The following is a 12,836-nucleotide window of genomic DNA, read 5'->3' on the forward strand; positions in this document are numbered from 1 at the left end:
CTTACCCTCCTCAGGCTTCACTGGAAGTATCTCATCAGCCAGGTAATGTCTGTACGCCGTCATCCACGTATCCCCCTTTTCCAGCACGCATACCTGCATGGGGTCTTCTTCTTCCAGTGTGTCCGGATATGCACCTATACTGGGCACCCTCAGCGTCTCCTGTGTCAGCGACCGATGACTCCTCCCCTCTTCCCTTGGTGGGTCGATCTGGAGGATGCCTACCATGTTATCTGCCACGAATGCTTGCGGTGCTTTGAGCATCTCCTGAATAACTTTCCTCTGCCTTCCCCCTTTGCTAGAGCTGGCCAGCTTGGCGAGCAGGTCAACATAGACATTTTGCTCTCTCGGGGACATGGACTAGCTCAAACACAGCGAACACTCTCCTCAACATTTGCACATAACTTAGGTACGCGACCATTTGTGGGTCTTTGGCTTGGTACTCTCCGGTCACCATACCTGTCACTAACTGAGAATCACTCTTTGCCAGCAAGCTCCGTGCACCCATCTCCTTGGCCAAGAGCATCCCAACTATGAGGGCTTCATACTCAGCTTGGTTGTTGCTTGCCTTGAAGGCGAACCTGAGGGCCTGCTCGATCAACAGCCCGTTCGGCCCCTCCAAGATGACACCAGCTCCACTGCCCTATTGATTGAAGGAGCCATCAAGAGAGAGGACCCACCTGAAGCTGACCTCCTCCTCTGACTGCACATCCCCCGGGGACAGTTTTGCCACAAAGTTCGCATAGATCTGGCCCTTTATGGGGCCCCGAGGCTCATACTGTAGGTCGAACTCAGAGAGCTCTACCGCTCAATGTACCATTCTTCCCGCTACATTCGGTTTCTGCAGCAGAGGTCCGTCATCACCACCATTGAGAAGCTTTGGAAGTAATGGCGAAGCCTCCTGGCCGAGAATACCACGACCAAGGCTGCCTTCTCGAGGACCTGATACCTTGCTTCTGGTCCTTGCAACACCTTGTTTACGAAGTAGATAAGCCTCTGCACCTGGTCCTGCTCCTGGATGAGGACTGAGTTGATCGCCCGCTCCGTTACAACGAAATATAAGCGAAGCGGCACACCCATCTATGGCCTGCACAACACTGGGGGGGCGGCCAAGTATTCTTTTAACTTGAGGAACGCTGCCTCACACTCCTCGGTCCACACGAATCGGCTGTTCCTTCGCAAGCACTGGAAATAAGGATGACCCTTATCTCCTTTGGCAGACACGAACCTTGACAGGGCTGCCAACAGCCCTGTCAGCTGCTGAACCTCCTTCACCGAGGTTGGGCTCCTCATCGCCAAGATCGCCGCACACTTTTCGGGGTTCACCTCTATCCCCCGCTCGGTGAGCAAAGAACCCAGAAACTTACCCGCCTCAACCCCGAAGACGCACTTCTCAGGGTTCAGCTTGAGGCGGTACTTAGCTATAGTGGCAAACAGCTCTTCTAGATCAGCTATATGCCGTCCCCTCTCCTGGGAGGTCACCACCATATCGTCTACATAGGCCTGCACGTTCCTGCCCAACATGGGTGCAAGAACCCTATCCATCAACCTTTGATATGTGGCTCCCGCATTCTTCAGAACGAACGACATTACCTAGCAGGACGTCTTGGTCATAAACGCTAGTTTGCACTCGTCACGGGGTGCATCTTGATCTGGTTATACCCCGAAAACGCATCCAGAAAACTCAACATTTTGCAGCTCGAGGTGCTGTCCACCAATGCGTCGATGCTGGGCAGGGGATACGAATCCTTGGGGCAGGCCTTGTTGAGGTCAGTGAAGTCAACACACATCCTCCACTTCCCATTGGCCTTTTTAACTAAGACCACATTGGCCAGCCACTCGGGGTACTGGATCTCCCTGATGTGGCCGACATCTAGCAGCTTCTTGGTCTCTTCGCTCACGACCTGTCGTCTCTCCTCATTGAATTTCCTTCTACGCTGGCGAACAGGCTTTACCTTGGGATCCATGGTTAGGCTGTGGCACAGAAAATCGGGGTCGATGCCTTGCATGTCCGAGGCGGACCATGCGAAGGCGTCCAGGTTCCGGGCGATCACCCCGGCTACCTGCTCTTGCTCAACCGAGCCCAACGATTTTCCCAACTTAAACACCTTTCCACCTATCTGCCGCTCAACCATGTTCTCAGATGGCTCGGGTCACCTCTCCCGAGCGTTCTCAGCGCGCGATACGCCATCGCGGCCCTCCCTTCCAGATACTGCCTCGGTAGGCGCCTCCTTCACGGGTAACGCCTCCGCAGGCGCCTCCTTCATGGGTAATGCCTCCGCAAGCGTCTCCTTCATGGGCGGGCGTTCCAACACCATGAATATGCCCCTCTTTGTCTTAAGGCTATTCTCATAGCACTTCTTAGCTTCCTTCTGATCGGATTTAATTACGATCACTCTGCCACTAAGATCAGGCAGTTTCAGTTTCATGTGCCGGGTAGACGACACCCCCTTCAGCCTGTTCAAAGCTGGCCTCCCCAGCAAAATGTTGTACGCCGAGTTGGCGTTCACCACCAGGTACCTTATATTCTCGGTGCGAGACGCGGCGCCATCCGTGAAAGTCGTCCTCAACTCTAGATAGCTGCGCACCTCCACCTGGTGTCCTGCGAAGCCATACAGACATTCTGTGTATGGTCTCAGCAGATCAGGTGACAACTGTAGCTTGGTCCACCAGCACTCGGTTCACTTTCCTTCCCGCGGTCACAACCGAAACCACCACGGGGTCGTTATCGTGGGGGGACGACATCGTGAAGATCAACCTTCGTAAACGTAAGGTCGATGTCCAGCGACTCGTTCGCCCCCTGCTCAGCTACTGAATTCACCGATCGCACGTACCTTTTGCGCTGAGAGGCAGTGCATCCTCCACCCGAAAAACCACCAGAGATGGTGTGAACTTTACCATGGATAGGCATCTCATGGGCCTGGTCTTTTGCTGGCGTCGCCGAGGCTGCGGCTCCGGATGGCCCTACCAAATAATCGTTTAAGAACCCGCTCTTCACGAGCTCGTCCAACTAATGGCCCAGAGCCAAGCAATTGGTGATCGGATGCCCGAACGCCTGGTGAAACTCACACCACGCGTCCTTGCGTGGTCCCAGCGCTTTGTTTGTCTTCGCCGGGACCCTCAACCTATCTGCTATGTTGGGCACCGCAATGAGGTCCTTTAGCTCCACCACAAAGTTGTGCCTCACTGGCCTGTTTTCCCCTGAGCGTCCCCTGGCCTGAGGCTTCTTGGGCTCGTAGGGGCGCTTTCTCTCCTGGCCTCTCTTCCCTGTCGCGGCCTCATTCACCCTCGTGGGATGTGTGCGCGACGGTGCTCTAGGGCGTGCAGGTACAACACTCGCACGCTTCTCGCATACTTCTCCCTCTGTCGCGATGTGCTCCACCGCGTGACGCCTGATCTCCGCGAAGGTCCTAGGGCGGTTTCTGATGAGTGACTTGCAAAATGGCCCAGGACATATCCCCTTCCTCAATGCATACACTACCATCGACTCTTCGGTGGTGCCAACCTTCACCACCTGTGCCCCAAAACAGTTGATGTACTCCTTCAACGTCTCCCCCTGGTACTGCTTCACGTCGAAAAGGTCATACGACACCGGTGGGGGAGCCCGGTTCGCGATATACTACTCCCTAAACAGCTATGATAATTGCGCAAATGAGGTCACGTGGCCATTTGGAAGGCTGATGAACCAGTCCATTGCCATTCCCGCCAGTGTGCTCATGAATAACTTGCACCTCACGGTGTCAGAACCGCTGACAAGCATCATCTGCGTATGGAATGTAGTGAGGTGCGCCTCTGGATCTTCCATCCCAGTGAACGTAACCTTTGGGCCTACGAACGTGGGTGTTATCACCGCTTCCATGATGGACTGCGAAAAGGCATGGGGAACTGCCTGGGTGGTGTGAAGCACTCGCGATCCTCTGCTTCGCGATTCTCAGGGTGGTTGCGCATCCCGCGGCACAACTCTTCGTTCGCGCGGCATAACTCCTCGTTCCTTGCTTTCGACGCCGCAAGATCCAACTGAATGTGTTCTTGCTCCGCCCTCGACGCCGCCATCGCCTCTTGAAGGCCTTGCATCACCTCCATGACCTGCTGCAAGGTCATGCCATCACTCTCGGTGCGCACTATAGAACTCTTCCTCATAGTCCTCATTCTTCACTGTTTCTTGGAGAATCTTGAACTGTTTCTGCAAACCTTGGAACTTTCTTCGGTGAAACTGAGCAAATCTTGAGGATTCTCGATGAATCTTTCAAGAATCTTTGAAAACCTCCATCACCTTCACCGTCGCTACTGAAACTCAAACTTCTTGCGGTGGGACCGCTGTTTTAGATCAGGCCCCACGGTGGGCGCCAAATGTTCCTGCCGGTTGACTTGATCACCTTCGTGCGTAGCTACGAGCTGCGTTTCAAGGACTCCTTTGCCTTCGTTCCAATTTTCACCCTTCGCCGTCGTGAATACCTGAAATAGAGAGACAAATGGGCGCCCTTTCGACCGTTTGCACTCCGACGCTCAAGTCAGTAATGGCAGAAAACATTGTTGCGCCTCCGTAACAGAACACTGCTAACACCGTGCTGAGGGAAGCGCGTAACTGAATTCTCTCTCGCTGTCAGATCACTTGTGTCTAAAGTGTGAAAACGTAATCTCATGTACCTTTCTAAACCTTTCAGAAAGGCTTATATACCTTTGACTTAAGTGCCTTTGCCACGAGGCTGCCTCTGACTCGAGCATCACTGCAGGCAAGCCCTCACGCCTTCGTAACCCAAGCTAAGGTTGACTCCAGTGCGTGAGGCTGCCCTTTCGAAGTGCAACTGGCGCGGGATGATCACTCACGCGTCAACTCATACGCCCAATATCAGAGGGATCATCCATACTGAGCGCATACTGCCCCTTCACGTTCCATGCATGCCCCTTCACGTTCGGTGGCTCTCCAGCGGTGGGGCGTATTGCCGCTTCCTTACACCTTCATGCATGGTCTTTGTGATCCGGGCCTCTCTGTATTGATAACTGGGATGTGGCCTTCAAGCCACCTTTTTGACTCGTTTTTCTCTTCGATTGCCGAGGGCCGAGGACTCCTCGCCTTTCCCCCAAGCCGACACCCCCTTGGCTCCTCCTACACGTGAGCCTGACGAGGCTCCTTTCTAACCAACTGAAACCTCCTCGTGGGCCCCTTCTTCGGGGGTCCCATGTTTACTTTGGTCAATGGTCAATGGTCGAGACCCGGACGGTACACTTATACATAACATATTATATATATAAGAAAAAAAAAATTATACAACCAATAGTTTAGGGCATGATTATGAAAGAAAAAATGTTATGTTTACAACCGTTGATCGGTTTGCGCCCGCATATAACCGCGACGTGGCAGGGTGCGTTGATATTACTAGTGTCAAAATGACATTTTACACTTGTTTTAGGAGGCATTTTACACCAGTCCTGTCATCGTTGTAGTTGTGGACATTGTAAAATGTGAATTACATATAACACCTTTACCGTCCCGTACCCGGGCGTTGACTAAGTCAAGGTCAAAGTCAACACCAGGGGTCAAAGTCAACACAAGGCGTTGCCTAGGTCAAGAGACGCTAAGTGCCAGCGTCGTCAAGAAGAGGCGTCGCCAAGGCAAGGCGTCGCCTAGATGAAGGTGTCGCCCAACCAGGGCGTCGCCAGATGGAATTGCACAAGGACAAGGTGACCACAGCGTTGCTCCCCGATACCCATGGGTAGGAAAGACCATGGAGGGGGCGACGCCGTGGGAAGGCCCCAAACCCTGGATAACCAGGGAACAGTAATAAAGAGGAGGAAAAGGTGGCTTCAAGGCCATAGTGATAGCACCAGTGTAGGGCAGCCTGACTCGTGAAGTACCCCTGCCGCCCCAGAGACGCCTTTGGGACAGATACGACTCAAGAGGAAAGTCACGCCCAGGGTCGCCGGGTGCAGGGTACGAGAGGAAGGCAGATACACTCTCAAAGTAAGTGACTAGATGATTGGGGGCATGAGTTGGCACCCAAAAAGTCACCCCTTGCGCAGTAGCACTCCCAGGCAGGAGGACTCACACGTAGAAACGTCCCCAGCTGGGCAGAAACGCCCCCAGATGGGGTCATGGTGTCGTGAGGTCCTCCACGTGTACGACAGCCAGGTCAGAATAGAAACACCCTTTAGTCAGGTGCCAGGTAATTAAGTCATTCAATACAGTTTTCGTTTCGAGCGTTCAGGTACTATAATGGCTCCCAAGCGTTTCAACGTCTTAAATGCGCTACGTTTTCTAATTAAACGCTTTAATGAGCACGTTATGTTTATGATTAAAAGCGCTTTAAGGCGCTTTAAATGCTTGGGTAGTTTAAATAGCGCGGAGAATGTTGGGAACGGGGTTCGAACTTTTGGCAAATTTACCAGAACTCTCTAGTTGCTTGCTCGTGCCTTTAGGTTACGTACAAGGGACTGGGGAAAGATCTTTGCCTGAGGGAGAAAACATACACACAACACACAGTTCTTTTTACCACCTTCAGAGTGCCATACGCGGTGCTCAGATACGGAGGTGCCCAGTTTTGGTGTTTCTTGCTGGCTGACTTGAGCGTCGGAGTGTAAACGGCCGCTAGGGCGCCCTTTTGTCCTCTTTTTGCAGGAATCCACAGGTAACCCGTGGGAAGGAGTCCCTAGCTGACGGTTGAGGTCACGCACGAAGACGTCCCGGTCAACAGGACGGAACATTTGGCGCCCACCATGGGGCTGATATAAAACATCAGTCCCATCACAAGTTTGAGAAAATCTACCAAGTTACAGTAACGTTGGAGGAGGTTGGAGTGACAATGGCCCCCACCAGACGAGGTACAGCACGCGCAGCCCCAGCAGAATTATGCATGCAACAGGTCTTGGAGATAATGAGGGGGCTACAGCAGGATATGGCTGAGTCGAAGCTGGAACAGGAACGCATGCATGCGGATCTTGACGCCTCGCATGAGAGGAATGAAGAGCTCCACCGTGTAAATGAGGAGTTGCGCCAGGGCCTGAGAAATAATCGGGGGCAACATGGACATGACGAGATGGAGAACCATTCCCCACTAAGGGAGTTTTCCACTCCCTTCTCACAGGAGATCCTAGATGCAGTGATCCCGAACACATTCGCGGGGCCCAAGGTGATATTCACCGGGATGGAGGACCCAGAGAAGCACCTTGCTGCATTTCACACACAGATGGTCCTGGTAGGCGGTTCTGACGCTGCCAAGTGCAAGCTCTTTATGAGCACCCTGACTGGGATGGCTATGGACTGGTTCATCAGCCTCCCGGACGGTCATATCACATCTTTCCACCCGGTGAACGAGTTTTGGAAGGGTGTGAGGAGAACTCTCCCGGGAACGTTACTGAGAGTTACCCAGAGGTTGTGCCTTTGCCTCTTCACCTCAAAGAAGTGAAGAAAGAGGTCAACCGAGGGCGCACAACCCAGAAACCCGAAGAGGATGTCGAAGGCTTTGACAAAGGCCCAGCTGTTGGGGTATAACTGAGCCGGAGCGACATTGATCTCCGTCAGTAGTTCCTTCTCGAACCACGAGAAGGGTAGGCGCACTCCGATGGTCTTGAAAACCACCTGGTAAAGGTAAAAGAAGGGAACCCCTTCGTTGGCCCGTTCGTCTCCGCATACTGGCTCCCTTAGAGTGCAAGGGAGCACAACAATGTCGTCATCATGCCTCCTCGCGAAGGCCCGGTGATCATAGGAACTTGAATCCCCTTTGTGTTCCCTTATGGCCCTGGTAGCAAGTAAGCATGAACATTCGTCAAGAAGTTCACTCGAAGCCCAAGGGTACAGGTCCTTAGGACTGACCCTGGGGGAGGCAGCATGAGAGGACATTCTTTAACAAGATCCGGGATTGTCAAAGGCGTATGGCCCGCCGAAAATGCAAGAGTCGAGCGAAGGGAGCAAATGCTGGAAGAACCCTTCGTGAGAGAAGAAAGGGTGCAAGAAGAAAGGGTGCAAGAAGAGAGAGTGTAAGTAGGTTACGAAGAGTGCAGAAATGATGAGAACGGTTTCAGAGTTTGAAGAGTTAAATAAAGCGGTTAGAGCGCCAAACGACGCAAGTAGAAGTATTGCAGTTAGAGCATTAAACAACGCGAGCGGATGCACCGCACGATCGAGCCACGTGGTAGAAGATGAAAGGATGGCCCTGACACCGCTGGTTAAACTCAGAGAACGTCGTATCAACAGAATATCCAGTGGTACGATGCGCCGTCGAAAGTGGGTCAGGGGCGCAGTAGGAGTCAGGACTCAGTGGAATGACTGAATGTCCCATCAGCCATACAAGAAGCGCCACGTGGATCAAGTCGAATGACTGAACGTCCCATCAGCCATACAAGAAGCGCCACGTGGATGGCACGGGCAAAACCTTGAGCTCTTCGCTGTCATCAAGCGTCGACCAAGGCAAAGATCAAAGTCAATGTCAAGGTAAAGATAACGCCCGAGGCGTCGCTCGGAAGGACGCAAAGGGCGACGCCAGCGTGAGACGCCGCGGGCGTCGCCAACCCAAATATCAGCCGGGTCGCCTCCCCGATACCCACAGGTAGGAAAGATTGTGGAGGGAGACGAAATTGAAGAGGGCAAAGTTAGTTACTGGCGTCACCTCCCCGATACCCATAGGTAGGAAAGACTGTGGAGGGAGATAAGACCGCCAAACGCCAGCGAATCGCTGGCAGGGTGTTCCCTGATACCTATGGGAAGGAAAGACCATGGAGGGAACGACCCCCCCCCCCCCAGAGCACTCGGCGTTTTAGACACCCGGGGACGATACGGCGCTGCTGTAGCAGGCCTCTCCTTAGGCGTGGGCGCCGGGCGTTAAGGATCAAGGAAAGGACCGTTTCGGTGTTAGAGACACCCCGTGGACGATACGGCTCCACCAGGTGAACCTCTCCATGGGCGTGGGCATCGACACGTGACCTTTCCTGGGCCTACAAGGCCGCCCAACGAAGTGAAAGAAGCGAGTATAATGCAAGCAAAACAACCAAGGCACAAGAAGGCAACAAATGAGAATAAAATCACACGGGCAGAATTCCATGTCGCGAAGACACGAGAGTAATCATAACAAAATCTCAGAGTTGTAGCAAGAGTACAGATGATTCAAAGAATTACAAGTTTATATGAAGAAGGTTAAAACAAGTATAAAAGAATGGGCTGGTGATTGAGGGTGGCGGCTCAGTCGTCTATCTCCAGAGGCACGACCTTTCCATCGACAATGTGCTGAGTGGAATCGCAGCTGGAGACGTCGATCCCCGGGTTCATGCAGACTGCCTGGGCCAGCGCTTCTTGGAATCCCTCCTCAAAGGTGCCCGCCATGTCCTGGATAAGGGCCTTTTTGTCCTTCTCTAGCTCCTCAATGGCGGCGTCCCCAGAGGCTACCTGCTTCTCCAAAGCCTCCTTCTCCACGCGAAGCCGACTGACCTCGACCTGTAGTTTGTCGTAGTCAGCCTGGAGAAGGCCCATAGCCTTGGACTGGGTGGCCATTTCCCCTTCCATCCGCTCCATCTCGTCAGCCTGCTCACAGCAACGGTCCTTCAAGTCCTTTTGAACTTCTGCATCAGCTTTGACCAATTCTTGAAGGCCCGTTAACTGAACTTGGAGGGCGACTTCCCGAGTGTAAAAGTCAGCCTGGAGCTCCAATGCCTCTGCCAGTTGTCTCTCAGCTTCTGCTTTGGACTCTTGCGCTTGCTTCAGGGAAGTTTGGTAAGTTTCGTTCTGGCATCCCAGGGTTCTCTTCTCCTCCTCCAGAGCAGTTACCTTTGTTTCCAAGGCCTGGAGAGTTTGAGTTTGCAGGACAACATTCCTGGCCTGGGCGCGCCATTCAAGGGCCACCGCCAAGAAGGCCCCCAAGTAGAAAGGCATGCCTTCCTTCCTGTCGGTGCCCTCTGGCATAGTCCCGCCACTGAAGCCCCTCATCAGATGCATGATTGGAGGAGGGATGGCGATGAGATCGGGGGCGGCAGCAGCAGCAACGGGAGAAGGGGAAGCAGAGACTTCTACCGGTGGCGGGGGCGGGGCAGACTCGGCATCTTCGCCCCCTTCCTCTTGGACTGTTGTGGGTGGAAGTGAGGTCGCGCTGGGAGGGTCATCCATGAAGGGATTCCCTCTCTGGGGCGACGCCTCTAGCAGAAGAGGAACCCGCGCAGATTTTCTCCTCTTGAAGGGTGCCACACCTTCCGAGTCCTCATCATCTGATAAAATTTCCAAGACCCGTTTCCCTTTGTCAAGGGGTGTTGGAGCCGGAGACGAGGCCGCGGCTAGGGGAACGGCGGCGATGGGTAGAGGAGAGCTGGGAGCCTGAAGTGCTTCGGGGCTATGTGGAGACGACGGAGATGAGCTTAGAGGAGCTTCTGCAGTGATCGGAGGTGGCGATGACAGAGTTGGTGGGGGAATCGGATCAACAGCAGGGGCGGAGGAGGCGCCCGCCTTGGCAGCACGAGCCTCCTTCATCGCTTTCGCCAGCATCATCCTTTTGGAGGCGTCCATCACCGATCCTACATCAAAATAGACCAAGCAACAGAAATCAAGGCCAAAGCAACTATACAAAATTACAAAGCGCATAGAGGCGTGAGATGCAAGTAACATGGCACCATGGGAAACAGGGGAGGAAGCAGTGGGAACAAACATCCGGTAGCTGGGTGTTCACAGTAAAGGGGACGAGGGAAAAGTCTCCTTACCGAAGTATGTTGTCAGGGCGTGAGCGTTGTATTCGCTAGCAACAAGCTTCAAAGTATCAAACACGATCCCCAGCCCAGCCAAGGCCTTGCTTACTTCCCTGTCAGCAGGAGATAGCTCTTCCAGGGTTTTGGCCCTAAGCAGCTTAGGGCGCTCCGTCCAATAAAGGGGGAAGCCATCCAAGGCTGTGGGGTCGTGCTTGGCGCTGCACACTCTAAAGAATTTTCCCTTCCAGTTTTTGTAAGAGTTTTGGAAGAGGGAGAGGAGGATTCTGCCCGCGATCCCGGAAAAGCTTACCCAGAAGCTTTTTCCCTGCTTTTTCACCTCAAAGAAATGCAGGAAAACGTCTACGGAAGGGAGGATGCCCAGGTGTCCGCAAAGAATTTGAAAACTCCTTACGAACGCCCAGCTGTTGGGGTGGAGCTGGGCGGGGGCGGTATTGATTTCAGTGAGGAGTTCTCTTTCAAAGGGGGTAAATGGGAGACGGACTCCTACGCGTTTGAACACTGTCTGGTACATAAAGAAGAAGGGTTTCCCCTTTCTAGGTCTGTCGTCCAAACATACATGTTCCCCAGGCCTGTCGGGACGGACGGATATGTGGGCGTCGTGAGTGCGACAGAAGGCGTTAAAGTTCTACAAATGCGGATCCCCACGATGAGCTTCCAGGTCCTGGAAGGAAGTCAGGCTGGTACATTCGCTCAGGAGCTCGTCGGGGGCCCATGGGTAGAAGGCTTTGTAGTTGGACTTGGGGGTCTTGGGGGAGGAATCAGGCTCCGCGTTCGTGCGCGTCATGGTGTAAATAAATAGCTAGAGAAAGAAGAGAGGAAAAAGGTTTTAACAAGTGTAGCCATGACAGGAAGGGGAATGAACCCCAGGAAACATCACCCACGCGAGAAAACCCAGAAAGAAGGAGAAGGGAACAGAGAAGGAAGGAGAAGCGGAAGAACGCAGTAATGCATGAATGACAACAGTCCCAGGCAGTTCAATAAATCATACAATGCGACGAAAGGGAAGAGTCGTGAGTGTTCGAAAATCATACCTTTGCTATCAAAGTGAAGGTGGAAGAAGAGCACAGGAAGGAGAGAACAGCAATTGCAGAGAAAAGGGGTTTGAAGACGATGAACAGTGCCGAAGACGCAGAGGGAATGAATGTAACAGTGGGGTGAGCGTCGCTAGATGGAATTGCACAAGGACAAGGTGACCACAGCGTTGCTCCCCAATACCCATGGGTAGGAAAGACCATGGAGGGGGCGGCGCCGTGGGAAGGCCCCAAACCCTGGATAACCAGGGAACAGTAATAAAGAGGAGGAAAAGGTGGCTTCAAGGCCATAGTGATAGCACCAGTGTAGGGCAGCCTGACTCGTGAAGTACCCCTGCCGCCCCAGAGACGCCTTTGGGACAGATACGACTCAAGAGGAAAGTCACGCCCATGGTCGCCGGGTGCAGGGTACGAGAGGAAGGCAGATACGCTCTCAAAGTAAGTGACTAGATGATTTGGGGCATGAGTTGGCACCCAAAAAGTCACCCCTTGCGCAGTAGCACTCCCAGGCAGGAGGACTCACACGTAGAAACGTCCCCAGCTGGGCAGAAACGCCCCCAGATGGGGTCATGGTGTCGTGAGGTCCTCCACGTGTACGACAGCCAGGTCAGAATAGAAACACCCTTTAGTCAGGTGCCAGGTAATTAAGTCATTCAATACAGTTTCCGTTTCGAGCGTTCAGGTACTATAATGGCTCCCAAGCGTTTCAACGTCTTAAATGCGCTACGTTTTCTAATTAAACGCTTTAATGAGCACGTTATGTTTATGATTAAAAGCGCTTTAAGGCGCTTTAAATGCTTGGGTAGTTTAAATAGCGCGGAGAATGTTGGGAACGGGGTTCGAACTTTTGGCAAATTTACCAGAACTCTCTAGTTGCTTGCTCGTGCCTTTAGGTTACGTACAAGGGACTGGGGAAAGATCTTTGCCTGAGGGAGAAAACATACACACAACACACAGTTCTTTTTACCACCTTCAGAGTGCCATACACGGTGCTCAGATACGGAGGTGCCCAGTTTTGGTGTTTCTTGCTGGCTGACTTGAGCGTCGGAGTGTAAACGGCCGCTAGGGCGCCCTTTTGTCCTCTTTTTGCAGGAATCCACAGGTAACCCGTGGGAAGGAGTCCCTAGC

The sequence above is a fragment of the Phaseolus vulgaris genome, chromosome 8 (genome assembly GCF_051622355.1).
Source record: "Phaseolus vulgaris cultivar YP4 chromosome 8, ASM5162235v1, whole genome shotgun sequence".
NCBI lineage: Eukaryota > Viridiplantae > Streptophyta > Magnoliopsida > Fabales > Fabaceae > Phaseolus > Phaseolus vulgaris.